Below are 14,732 nucleotides of genomic sequence, written 5' to 3' on the forward strand. Positions count from 1 at the left end.
CATTCATATGGAATTTTGGGACAGAGAACAAAGACAAGCTGCCACCTGATCTCAACTGTTTTGGAGAGTCATGTGGAGACATGTCATGCAAATACCTCACGTCTAGATTATTAAAAAGAGTTTTCTTTTGACTGGTGAGCACAGCCTCAGTTCAAACTTCAATACAAAGAAATCAAATTATTTACTTCACATAAACCAGCCAGCTGCTGGAATATGCATTGAAAGCAACAGTCTAAATAATTTACTTTAGAAATCCTAGAATGTTATTTTCAGGGGATTCAATATACAGCCACAAGGACCATATTTTGTTAAGAGCCAGTTTCACAGTTTATAGGCTGATATTTCCAATGTGGAAGGCGGCAAACTTAATGTTAAAGACTAGCATGCAAGCCTGCATGATTTAAGTCCTGAGAGAAAATACCATTTCACCTAAATGAAAAGCAGGATGGATTTAAAGAAATATGGTTACTTGCCATTCTAGTACATTTTGTTTATTTTAATTTTCACTGCATTCAGATGTGTGTAATGTACCTTTACACTCATGTGATAGTTGTTTAATGTGTTTTGTACAATTAAAAAAAAGTCAAACAGAAATAAAAAACAAACAATAAAAATACGATACTCATTCCAGTAGATGAAAGTTTATACCTGCAGGACCCTGCATCTTCAGGATCTCTGCCAGGAACATCAGAAGATAAAACATAATGCATTCATTTCCATAGAAATGGGCTCAATATTATTTCATTGAGGCAGACTCTGATTTAAAATACCCATCACAATTTGATAAAAAGTTCTTGGCTCACTTAAGAAATATAAAAATAATCTTGAAAGATGTGAATGAGGGATGCAATTTGCATAGGGATAACTGAACTGTGCAGTGGCATCATACTAGGTTTGTTCCTTTTGCTACATCATTAATACAGCTGCCAGTGGAAGGGTACAGTACCCAGACAAAATTCTAGCATAATAGCACATGCTATCAGATAAAGTATGATCCCATTTATCCAGTCCATGCTCAATCACAACTCCCAGTTAATTAAACACTGTCACATCCTCCTGCACCCCAGTGGCAATGCACACCAAGCATGTTTTCCAACACTCAGTGAAAACCTTGATTTTCAAAAGGTATTTAGTATATCGGGAGAAAAAGAATTATACTACGGATTCAAGCTTCATTCCTGAGATACCTCCAAGCTGCAAATGTCAAGCAAATTGTCTTTGCTTTTCATTTCCAGATTTCATCTAAAAGATTTTGAGTTAGGCCAGAGGCTGGGCTTTCTTGATTTAAGGGTCTGTGTGTACCCAACACAGGCTCTGAACAGGTTAATATGGGCCTCAGAAGCCAAATCAACATATCAAACTGCACCTGCCGAGTGGGCCAGTTGGAACTGGGAAGCCTCTCACTGTTCGAAAGAAGAAAGCATTTGTTTTGAGCTGCCTAGCAGCAAGGGCCATACAGCTTGCCTATACTTTCAAACACTAACAGTCCTTTCTGTAATTCAGATGTCTGGAGAAAAAGAAGTACTGCCCATATAAATTGTGGTTAATAGTTTTTTGCCACTCTTAGGACAGGTCTGCACTACAGAATTACTTCAGTATAACCACGTCGTTCAGGGGTATGAAAAATCCACACCCCGAGCGATGTAGTTATACTGACCTAAGCACTGGTCTAGACAGCATTATGTCAGCAGGAGAGCTTCTCTCACTGAAATATCTACTGCTTCTTGTGGAGAGCTCTCCTGTCAGCATAGAGTGTCTCCATTAAAGCACTATAGCGGCATCAGTGCCAACGCAGTGTTTTAAGTGTAGACCTGCCCTTAGAGTGCACTTATTCTACACAGAACTAAAGACAACTCCCCTATTACTAATAGACTTCCATTGGCCCTTCTATCCAAAAGGAGGAAACCTAAGCTACAAATTTGTTGTGACAATCAGAGGCCAGACACCCCAAGGGGATAAAAGAAGGTTTAACCCCCCCAAAAAAGCAGTTAAACTGACTGACTGCATACAATGTTATTGTACTATAAAATATATCAAGTGAGGTCTTTTGTGAAAGCTTGTAATGCTCTGAACTTGGCCATTATGACATATGTATACAGATTGTCATTTTACAATTTGTGTATTTAGAAAACTGTGCTCAAACTGTGCTGCAACTTCAGCTACACCTCACAGCAAGGTGGTGAGCAGTCAAGCAGGAAGGGGCACCTACCAAGCCAGTTGTTCACATCAAACTGGCTTCAAGTAACTATCCCCATTGTCCAACCCAGGGAAGAGACATTAATGGAAAGACACCGAGATAATTTGAAATTGAAAAGAAGATCCCAGCTTCCAAATTGGGGGAAATTTTCCTCTTTGACTAACCACGAGTCACCATGGACAAAGAGAAAAAAATAAGTCTTTTAAAAGCAGGCTTTATCCAGAACTTGGAGGACAGTCTCAAAGTGGCAGGCTGTCTGTGAATGCTGAATGCCTCCTATAGCTAGGGGGTATGCTGGGAAAGACAATAAATGACTCTTACTAGAAATATGAAAACGTAAAGCCTGATGTTGCATCTTTGTGTTTATTTTCTGTGTAACGTGTGTTTCCCTTTAATAAAAATAATATATCAAAGATGAAATAGCAAGTATGCTTTATTTTTATCCCAAGCAGGTGTCTGGTGTGCAAACTGCGCGGAGCATGTGTGCCAAAGGGAGCTGATAACTGTGGTGCTGGTTTCATGTCTTTGTGTAGCAAGGCCGTGGGACACCCCAAAGCCCCACTGAGAGCCAAACCTCCCCTAATCCCAAAGTGGGCGGAGCCACCAGGTCTGGCGCCCGCCCCTCCGAGGTCACGGCCCTGACCCGGAAGTATAAAAGCTCGCCTGCAGAGCTCGGTGGAGCCCAGGCCGGGGGAGAGAGCAGACGTCCATGGCTGAACTCCTGCTTGGGAAACAGCCGCAGGCCGTGACCGGAATGCTGAATCACCGGGCCGGTCGAGCCTACCTCTTGCCAGGTACCCCGAGGAGGACTGGCCAAGCCTGCCCCATGCCAGCTACCCCGAGGAGGACTGGCCAAGCCGGCTCCGTGCCAGTTACCCTGAGGACGAGCCTAGCCTGCCCTTCACCACCTACCCAGAGGAGCTAATGCTGGTGGAGAGCACCGACGACAGCAAGACGGCCCAGGTACCATACAAGGGGGAGTGTGAAAGTAGCCCGGGGGCAGCCGACCCCAGTCTGGCTGCTGCACTGCTGGAGCCGATGTCAGTGTGTTGCGGCCAGGATCCCCACTGACAGCAGCGAGTTTCCGTCGCTGCTAGGGCCCCGGGCTGGGACGCAGTGGAGTGGGAGGGCCTGCGTCCCCCCCCTGCCACCCACTCTTTGGGTGGCAGACTCCCCCCTTTTTCCCTGGCCTAGAGAGGCTGGGGGCTGCCACAAATTGACCCAGACCCTGCTTAAAGGCCTGGGTACCTGATTAACTGTTTGCTTGCTGCCCCGTCCTGACCTAGGGCCTGGGTGGCCACAAACTGACCCAGACCCTGCTTAAAGGCCTGGGTACCTGATTAACTGTTTGCTTGCTACCCGCCCTGACTTAGGGCCTGGGCTGCTATAGACTTTGCCTCAGCCCTTGCTTAAGGGCCTGGGTTTCGGACCGCTGGACTCAGCCCCTGCTTATGGGCCTGAGCCCCTAACTGTGTGCCTGTTGCCCCGGACTACTGCCAGACCAGAGCGAGGCGGTGGGTCACACCACAGCCCCGCTGAGGGCCGAACCTTGGCCCAAGCCTACTACACTTCAGAGTTGATATACCAGAGGAGAATGGTCCAAGTGTCTTTTCAGTAAAAGAATAAGCAGGCCTGAGAACCACAACACCAAATATAATTGACCCTTCCCTGTCCCCTACCCACCTATTCTTTTTCCCTCCATGCATATCCCCAATCTGCTACCTCCTTAGTTATAGTGAGACTGCTGTTCTCTGTCTGGTGAGCACTCTCCTGGGGGATGCCATGGGCATGCTCTTTCCCAGGTCCAGCAGGAGAGATGCCTTCACATAAATGCACAAGACAGAAAACTCAACTGAGCTTCAACAAAACAATGAAACTGGCTATACACTTAGGCTTGGTCTACACTAAACCCCCAAATCGAACTAAGGTACGCAACTTCAGCTACGTGAATAACGTAGCTGAAGTCGACATACCTTAGTTCGAACTTACCGCCGTCCAGACGCGGCAGGCAGGCTCCCCCGTCGACTCCGCGTACTCCTCGCGGCGAGCAGGATTACCGGAGTCGACGGGGAGCACTTCTGAGTTCGATTTATCGCGTCCAGACTAGACGCGATAAATCGAACCCAGAAGTTCGATTGCCTGCCGCCGAACCAGCGCGGTAAGTATAGACAAGCCCCTAATGTTGTGTGACAGACCCAGACCAGTGGGGTACAGGAGTCTGGTAGAGGGCTGTCAGGACTGAGATCCCTACTTTGAACTTTAGGGTACAAATGTAGGGGCCTGCATAAAAACTTCTAAGCTTAATTACCAGCTTAGCTCTGGTTCGGCTGCCACCATTTTCAATGGATTCCCTCCCTGGGAAACCTTGAAAAACCTTCACCAAATCCCTGGTGAAAACAAATCCAACCCCTTGGATTTAAAACAAGGGGAAATTAACCATTCCCCTCCTTCCTCCCACCAACTCCTGGTGAATTAAGATCCAAAACCCCTTTGGATCTAAAACAAGGAAAAAATCAATCAGGTTCTTAAAAAGAAGGTTTTTAATTAAAGAAAAAGGTAAAAATCATCTCTGTAAAATCAGTATGGAAATCAACCTTACAGGGTAATCAAACTTAAAGAGCTCAGAGGACTCCCCTCTAGTCTCAGGTTCAAAGTACAGCAAACAAAGAGAAACACTCTAGTAAAAGGTACATTTACAAGTTGAGAAAACAAAGGAAAACTAACACGCCTTGCCTGGCTATTTACTTACAAGTTTGAAATAGGAGAGGCTTGTTTAGAAAGATGTGGAGAACCTGGATTGATGTCTGGTCCCTCTCATTCCCGGAGAACGAACACACTCCCAAACAAAGAACACAAACAAAAGCCTTCCCCCCCCAAGATTTGAAAGTATCTTGTCCCCTTATTGGTCCTTTAGGTCAGATGCCAGCCAGGTTACCTGAGCTTCTTAACCCTTTACAGGGAAAAGGATTTTGGAGTCTCTGGCCAGGAGGGATTTATAGTACTGTACACAGGACAGCTATTACCCTTCCCTTTATAGTTATGACACGCCCCCCAAATCACAGATAGTGTTGGATGTTCGGTTCCACACTGGCTGTGATTTCTTCCTGGAGTTCTAGGAGAAAACAGAGTTAATAAGACACATGTACCTTTAGACATACTACTGATTATATAAAAACTAACAATATGTTTCATTTCAAAAACAATTGTTAACCAGTTAACTCTGGGAAACTTTCCCGGGAGAGTGCATCAGCCACTTTGTTAGAAGCTCCCGAAATGTGTTGTATTTCAAAATCAAAATTTTGGAGAGCTAAACTCCACCGAAGAAGTTTTTTGTTATTTCCCTTGGCGGTATGAAGCCACTGTAGCGCAGCATGGTCTGTTTGTAGTTGGAAACGCCGTCCCCAAACATATGGGCGTAGCTTTTCCAGCGCGTACACAATGGCATAGCATTTCTTTTCGCTGATTGACCAATGGCTTTCCCTCTCAGACAGTTTCTTACTGAGAAATACGACAGGATGGAATTCTTGATCCGGTCCTTCCTGCATTAAAACTGCTCCCACGCCTCGCTCGGACGCATCTGTGGTTACTTGGAACGGTTTGTCAAAGTTTGGGGCCCTTAGCACAGGGTCAGACATGAGTGTTGCCTTAAGCTGGTTAAAGGCCTTTTGACACTCATCAGTCCACTGAACTGCATTTGGCTGTTTTTTTCTGGTTAGGTCTGTCAGCGGGGCGGCGATTTGGCTGTAGTGGGGTACAAATTGCCTATAATATCCAGCCAAGCCTAAGAAGGATTGGACCTGTTTCTTAGACTTTGGAACCGGCCACTTTTGGATAGCATCCACTTTGGCCTGTATGGGATTTATAGTTCCTTGACCCACCTGGTGCCCCAGGTAAGTCACTCTGTTTTGGCCTATTTGACACTTTTTAGCCTTAACAGTTAGCCCTGCCTGCTGGATGCGCTCGAAAACTTTTTCCAGGTGCTCCATGTGCTCTGCCCATGAATCAGAAAAAATGGCCACATCGTCGAGGTAGGCAACTGCAGATTTTCCCAATCCTGCTAGGAGACCATCTACAAGTTTTTGGAAGGTGGCGGGTGCATTTCGCAACCCGAAAGGGAGTACATTGAATTCATACATCCCTGCCTGGGTGACGAAGGCTGACCTTTCCTTAGCGGGTTCATTTAGTGGTACTTGCCAGTACCCCTTGGTTAAGTCCAAAGTAGAGATGAATTGGGCATGTCCCAATTTCTCCAATAGCTCATCTGTGCGTGGCATTGGATAGTTGTCAGGACGAGTTACAGCATTTAGCTTACGGTAGTTCACGCAAAAGCGTATTTCCCCATCTGGTTTGGGAACTAGAACCACTGGAGATGCCCATGCACTCTTAGAGGGGCGGATTATACCCATTTGTAGCATGTTCTGGATCTTCCTTTGTATAGCAGCTTTGGCATGAGGTGACTCCCGGTAGGGTGGGGTTCTAATAGGGTGAGCATTACCTGTGTCAATGGAGTGGTATGCCCGTTCGGTCCATCCTGGAGTGGCTGAGAAAATTGGTGCAAAGCTTGTGCACAGCTCCTTGATCTGCTGTCGCTGCAGACGTCCAAGGGTCATGGAGAGGTTCACCTCTTCCACGCCACCATCCTTTTTTCCTTCGTAGTAGACACCTTCAGGCCACTCCGCGTCATCTGTTTCCTGGGCAGTAAACTGGCAAACGTTTAATTCTCTGGAATAAAAGGGCTTAAGAGAATTAACATGGTATACCTTAGGCTTTATGTTGGAGGTGGGGGAGGCTATGAGATAGTTAACAGCTCCTAGGCGCTCCTGGACCGTGAATGGTCCTTCCCACGACGCTTCCATTTTATGGGCCTGGATTGCCTTTAAGACCATGACTTGGTCTCCTACTTTGAAGGACCGTTCTCTGGAATGTTTATCATACCAGGCCTTTTGCTCTTCCTGAGCATCCTTTAGGTTTTCTTTAGCAAGGGCCAAAGAATGTCGGAGGGTGTTTTGTAGGTTGCTTACAAAGTCTAGAATGTTTGTTTCTGGAGAAGGCGTAAACCCCTCCCATTGCTGCTTCACCAACTGTAATGGCCCCTTAACCTCACGGCCATACACAAGCTCAATTGGTGAAAACCCTAAACTGGGATGTGGTACAGCCCTGTAGGCAAAAAGCAACTGCTGCAACACGAGGTCCCAATCATTGGAGTGTTCATTTACAAATTTACGTATTATGGCCCCCAAAGTTCCATTAAACCTCTCCACCAGGCCATTGGTTTCATGGTGGTAAGGGGTGGCAACCAAGTGATTCACCCCATGAGCTTCCCACAGGTTTTCCATGGTTCCTGCCAGGAAGTTAGTTCCCGAATTTGTAAGGATGTCGGAGGGCCAACCTACCCTGGCAAAAATGTCTGTTAATGCCTGGCACACACTTTTAGCCCTGGTGTTGCTTAAGGGTACTGCTTCCGGCCATCGGGTAGCAAAATCCATGAAAGTCAGTACGTACTGCTTTCCTCTGGGTGTCTTCTTTGGGAAAGGACCCAGAATATCCACAGCTACGCGCTGAAATGGGACCTCAATTATGGGTAGTGGCTGGAGAGGGGCTTTAACCTGGTCTTGGGGCTTTCCCACTCGTTGGCACACCTCACAAGACCGGACATAATTAGCAACGTCCTTGCCCATTCCCTCCCAGTGGAAGGACTTCCCCAACCGGTCCTTGGTTCTGTTCACCCCAGAATGGCCACTGGGATGATCATGGGCTAAGCTCAAGAGCTTTACCCGATACTTAGTGGGAACTACCAACTGTTTTTGAGGATGCCAGTCTTCCTGGTGCCCACCAGAAAGAGTCTCCTTGTATAAAAGTCCTTGTTCTACAACAAACCGGGATCGGTTAGAAGAGCTGAGAGGCGGTGGGGTGCTCCGCGCCGCCGCCCAAGCTTTCTGAAGGCTGTCATCTGCTTCCTGCTCGGCCTGGAACTGTTCCCTTGATGCTGGAGACATCAGTTCCTCCTTGGACTGTGGACTGGGGCTTGGTCCCTCTGGAAGCGATGCAGGTGCTGGGGCTGTTTCCATTGACTGTGAACCGCTGTCCGCTGGTGCACTATGTGGTAACTCAGGCTCTGGCTGAGCCTCTTGGGTAGGGTTATCTGCTGCTTCTGCCAGTTCAGGCTCGCTGGTGCCCTCTGGCGTTGGAGTTGTAGACGGGTTTGCAAGGGCTGGACTCAGGGCTGGCAATGGTTCTGGTGCTGGTTGCGTTGCCAGTTCCGGTTTTGGGACTGGCTTTGGCTGGGTCTCTGGGATTGGATCCACTACGGCTGTTGCAGTCGTTGGCAGAGGATCCAGTTCCACCACCTTTGTCTGGGTCTCCGGTAACACAGACGGGGCCCTGGTGGACGGCTCAGGAACAGGGATGGGGGTGAAAGCTTGCTTAGCCTGGCTGCGGGTGACTATTCCCACCCTCTTGGCTACCTTTACATGGTTGGCCAAATTTTCCCCCAGCAGCATGGGAATGGGATAATTGTCATAGACTGCAAAAGTCCACATTCCTGACCAGCCCTTGTACTGGACATGCAACGTGGCTGTAGGCAAGGTTACAGATTGTGACACGAAGGGTTGAATTGTCACTGTAGCCTCTGGGTTGATGAGTTTGGGGTCCACTAGGGATTGGTGGATAGTTGACACTTGAGCCCCAGTGTCCCTCCAGGCGGTAACCTTGTTTCCGCCCACTCTCAAGGTTTCCCTTCGCTCCGAGGGTATGAGAGAGGCATCTGGGTTTGGGGATGTTTGGTGTGATTGGGGTGTAATGAACTGTAATCGGTTAGGGTTCTTGGGGCAGTGAGCCTTTATATGTCCCAGTTCATTACATTTAAAACATCGCCCTGCTAAGGTATCACCGGGGCGATGTTGGTTGGTGGAGACTGGTGTGGTGGGGTGAGAAGGCGTCTGGGGTTTCCCTTGAGATGTGGGTGGGGCCTTGGGTTGTCCCCGGTGGTAAGGTTTTGTTTCGGCTTGCCCCTTCTGATATTCGCTCCAACTGCTACTAGTTTTTTTGTTTTCTGCCACCTCCACCCATTGGGCTCCAATCTCCCCCGCCTCAGTTACAGTTTTGGGCTTCCTATGTAGGATGTACCTTTCTATTTCCTCAGGAACACCCTCTAAAAACTGCTCCATTTTTACTAGGGAAAGCAGATCTTCCAGAGATTTAACATTTGCTCCTGATACCCAGGCATCACAATTTTTGTCAATGTGGTAGGCATGACGGGTAAATGACACATCCGGTTTTCACTTTAGGGCTCTGAACCGCCGACGGGCATGCTCGGGTGTTAGCCCCATTGTGAGTCTGGCCTTGTTTTTAAAAAGTTCATAACTGTTCATGTGTTTCTTAGGCATTTTAGCCGCCACCTCTGCTAAGGGTCCACTGAGCTGCGGCCTCAGCTATACCATGTACTGGTCTATAGCGATGCTGTATCCAAGGCAGGCCCTTTGAAAATTTTGTAAGAAGGCCTCAGTATTATCGCCTGCCTTGTAGGTGGGGAATCTTATGGGATGGGAAGTGGTACCTGGAGGGGGGTTGTTAGCTTTAGGGTACAAATGTAGGGGCCTGCATAAAAACTTCTAAGCTTAATTACCAGCTTAGCTCTGGTTCGGCTGCCACCATTTTCAATGGATTCCCTCCCTGGGAAACCTTGAAAAACCTTCACCAAATCCCTGGTGAAAACAAATCCAACCCCTTGGATTTAAAACAAGGGGAAATTAACCATTCCCCTCCTTCCTCCCACCAACTCCTGGTGAATTAAGATCCAAAACCCCTTTGGATCTAAAACAAGGAAAAAATCAATCAGGTTCTTAAAAAAAAGGTTTTTAATTAAAAAAAAAGGTAAAAATCATCTCTGTAAAATCAGTATGAAAATCAACCTTACAGGGTAATCAAACTTAAAGAGCTCAGAGGACTCCCCTCTAGTCTCAGGTTCAAAGTACAGCAAACAAAGAGAAACACTCTAGTAAAAGGTACATTTACAAGTTGAGAAAACAAAGGAAAACTAACACGCCTTGCCTGGCTATTTACTTACAAGTTTGAAATAGGAGAGGCTTGTTTAGAAAGATGTGGAGAACCTGGATTGATGTCTGGTCCCTCTCATTCCCGGAGAACGAACACACTCCCAAACAAAGAACACAAACAAAAGCCTTCCCCCCCCAAGATTTGAAAGTATCTTGTCCCCTTATTGGTCCTTTAGGTCAGATGCCAGCCAGGTTACCTGAGCTTCTTAACCCTTTACAGGGAAAAGGATTTTGGAGTCTCTGGCCAGGAGGGATTTATAGTACTGTACACAGGACAGCTATTACCCTTCCCTTTATAGTTATGACAAGGGCAAACATACTGGTCACTGGATGAGTAGTTTTCTGTTTCCTGAGTGACCAGAGCAGGGGCTGTACTAGAGTAATCAGGAAGCTGCTAGAACCAGTTAAGGCAGGCAGGCTAATTAGGACAACTGGAGCCAATTAAGAAGAAGCTTCTAGAATCAAGGCAGGCTAATCAGAGCACCTGGGTTTTAAGAAGGAACTCACTTCAGTTTGTGGTGTGAGTGTGAGGAGCTGGAAGCAAGAGGTGCAAGGAGCTGAGTGAGAGGGTGTGCTGCTGGAGAACTGAGGAGCACAAGCATTATCAGACACCAGGAGGAAGGTCCTGTGGTGAGAATAAGGAAGGTGTTTGGAGGAGGCCATGGGGAAGTAGCCCAGGGAGTTGTAGCTGTCATGCAGCTGTTACAGGAGGCACTATAGACAGCTGCAGTCCACAGGGCCCTGGGCTGGAAGTAGAGGGTGGGCCCAGGTTCCCCCCAAACCTCCCAATTGACCTGGATTGTGGGTTCTCTCAGAGGGGAAGGTCTCTGGGCTGTTCCCCAACCTGCATGGTGAATCTCTGAGGCAAGAAAATCCGCCAATAAGCGCAGGACCCACCAAGATAGAGGAGGAACTTTGTCACAGTTGTCAAATGAACACAATGAACAAACTGAAAGGAGAATTTTCCATTAAACTCCTGCAGTCACAGTAATCTTAAATACAACAAATCTTGAAACAATAATAGGTACAACACTTTCAGATGAAGACAGTTTACATGTTGATGGGATCTCTTTAAAGGAAAGCTGCTGGAAAAAAAAAAGGGGGGAGGAGGAATAGAAGAATTTGGCAAACATCTTCTCCAAACCCCAGAGTTCAGGGTTTTTAAGTGGATTGTACACCCACAGTACACTCACATGCCTATAAGCAAAATAATAAGGTCAGAAACTACCTGAAATCAGTGTTGTCTTTGTGCTACATATATTATTCAACAAAGTTATTTATTATGAAGCCTACTTGGGGAGTTCACAAATAGCATGTCACTGAGAGTGCATCCCAGCTTTATGATTCAGCAACCTTTAGAACCTAAAAAGCCTATACAAAATATTTTTGTAGGCTATCAGCCTATTCAATCTGACAATACAGTCAAACTTTATAGTGCTTGTGAAGTAGGCAAAAAATGCAACACTCATCAACTGAGCTTTTACCTATAAAGACACAAAGGTGCAGATATGATCTAGATTGGACCACTTTCACAGACTGCATCTAGCAGTGTGGCCCACCTTTTACAGATTATACAATAAATAGAAGTTAAAAAAAATGCAACTCTGCATAAAACCAAGTTTCTCCCCCCCTTACATTGCCAAGCAGAGATGGGGGGGGGGCAAAGTGAGGACAGCCAGCTTCATCAATATTACTGAACATGCTCAGTACAAGCCAACCAGCAAATCTGGGGGGAGCATGACCCTGCATGCCCCCCCTCCCACCATATATCACCTCTTTTGCCCAGTGAGGACTTTTTAAAGCGATTAAATGCATATGCATATAGTTACAATAAAAAAAATGTAATTGCTGGGGAAACGATTGTCTAATCCTTTGGAGGAATTTATTGCAGATAGATGCAACTGTGAAAGTTATCACACAGCGTAAATGGAATTGGATGACTAAAATGTATCAGGCTTGGCATCCATGCACAATTACCTCCTGATTTACCTATGTACTGGGGAAAAGTTTTAGATTAAAGAGAAATCAAAGCTTAAAGTGAAGAATAAGGAAACTATTAAAAGAACAGGCTAAAGATTTATGAACAAATGAATCTGGAAGTCAGACAGTGACGTAAGTCACTATCAATTAGCGCACAGATTAGATGTAAAGGCAATAAGTAACCTGGAACATTCTGCACTCAACACTTTAAGGAATATAACAAAACAATGGAAGCTATACTAAGGAATAAATGCAGAGAGATTAACAACTACTATTAGCTATAGCGAAATAATGATGATTTTTCATAACTTTCTTTTAAGATTAATGTAGATCTGGAATCTGTAATGGAAGATACTAACTTCAGACAGAATCAAAGCCTTAGAATGTTTATTTTATTTATTCATTATTGGTGACCAAGAATAAGTTAGTTTATTTTGAATTAGCCTTGTCACCTTGTGGTCATACTCTGCATTGACCAGAGTTACTACTTTTAAGGGAGCTGCCAAAGGAAACTATTGTAGAGTCATCTAGAAAAAAAAATGTTTCTGTTCTAATCTGGATCCACCTTCTACCTCCCTCCGAACCTTTACCTTTATTCAGACACACTTCCACCACAACTGGAGTCACAACATAGGCTCTGCACCAATAAATTCAACAGGTTGTTTCTATTTCAATCAACATTAGGGCATTTTTACTTCCAGGGACAAAGATTTGGATCCTCCAAAGGGATGAGCAACCTCAACTGCCTTTTAAGACAAGTGACACCTCAAAGGGCTGCAATACAAACATTAAGTACCAATGTAAAATAATCAGGGGTCACCAATGTGTCCATGGTAAAAATTTTGAGGTACGTGGTAATTTTTCAAGAAACGTTGAATGACATAACCCTCTTCCCCCTCCTCCCCCCCATGTCCATTACTAAGTAAGGTAACTTTGTCAAGTGTCCGTCATGCAACATGGTAGTGCCAATCCCTGAAAATAATCTATTTGACTAGAGTACGAGGGCCTGATCCAAAGCCTGTTGACAGAGGCCACACATGGAGGGGGCACACCAGGTCACGTGTCTCTCTCACACACACACACACCCTGATTCGCTGCTTGGCTTGTACTGAGCATGGTCAGTAACATCTTAAGCTGCTGCCCTCACTATTGGCAGGCATGGGTTGTCTCTGCCTGTTGAAATCAATGGGGAAGGGGAAGGTCTTTCATTGAATTCAACAGGCTACAGATCAGACCCTAAGGAAGGATTATGTTCAGCAGGAGCAGAACAACAAATGAACAGTGTAGCACTGTGACAAGAAGTTTGCTCTTCAGTGGTGACAAATTTTGAAAGAAAGTGATGTGCTGACATGGCTGTGCTACATGTAACTGACTAGAAGTGTCATTAGGTGGCCGCCTCTCGCACACACCCTCATGGCCTAAGGACAGCCCTGCAAGCAGACCCCGCCTCAGTTTTCCCCTTCCAGGCCTTTCTTCAATAACTCTCAACCCTGTTGTTCTTTCACACCCCTTCTCAGGTTCTGGTTTATTAAATTAACAAACATTTAAAATGTCAAATCCATCCATTTACTTCATTATCAGGTCACTCTGAGACCTTTCCTGTCTGTAGTCTCATTCCTCAAGTCCCAAGTTTCCTCTTCCGGAGCCTACTCACTCCCAGCAACCTCTGTACTCCATTCTAGTCTCCCTAGGAATCCCACCCCCCTCTGCAGCTTACAGCTGCTCTTCATAAGGTAATCAGCTGATCCCCGCTCAGGTGTGTCCCCTTAATAACCAGGGTTGGCTGGCCCTAGCCCTCAAAGGGGCAAGCAACCCTGTTACAAAAAGCAAATGCTGCTACATCTGTGCATCAAAAAAAAAAAAAAATTCCAAGAATAGGTTAGGATTCAGAGAAGAGGACGTATTTCCTATTCCTAGCCTAATAAAGAAAGGGTGGTATAGTACAAGTGCCTTTTTTAAAAAAAAACAGTCACATGCATAATCATTCTATTGCAATTCTATCTAGGTTTTTTTCAACAAGGCATTTTCCATTGCATAGATGTAAAATAGAAAAAAATGTCTTGTTTATGTGTAAACTCAGCTCTGTGTGATCAAGATTTTCTCTTTAAGTGGTGAACACTTTTGGAATAACCCTAGATTTTATAATGTGACTCTGCTTATACTTAACAGGCTCAATTTATAGAGTTGCTGGAGTTTTGTTAAAACATTGGGTCTAGGTTTCTGTCAACAAAAATCCCTGTCAATTTAAAATAATGATTGTACAATATACAATAATTAAATGGCAGGGATATTAGGGACTGTCAAACAGGTTCATCTAAAACAGAACATGGCACAGAATGTGAAGTCTTTTAGGTTCAGATAACTAGACTTATCTACAGATCTCAAGATCTTCCTTTCCCCTCTGTCCATCAACTGCAACAGACTCAATTCCTTCCTTCCATGTGACATTTTATATACTGGAGCTCCACTTGTAATCTCTCTCTCCCTTCTATATTTACATA

At 45.5% G+C, this 14,732-nt stretch overlaps 1 protein-coding gene across 8 annotated transcripts in view; it reads right to left on the reverse strand.

Annotated features, from left to right (window-relative positions):
• The window catches only part of CTNNA3 (catenin alpha 3), a 954,554-nt gene that overhangs the window by 920,167 nt on the left and 19,655 nt on the right, over window positions 1-14,732 (reverse strand). The window lies entirely within an intron of this gene.

Source organism: Malaclemys terrapin, chromosome 7 (genome assembly GCF_027887155.1).
Source record: "Malaclemys terrapin pileata isolate rMalTer1 chromosome 7, rMalTer1.hap1, whole genome shotgun sequence".
NCBI lineage: Eukaryota > Metazoa > Chordata > Testudines > Emydidae > Malaclemys > Malaclemys terrapin.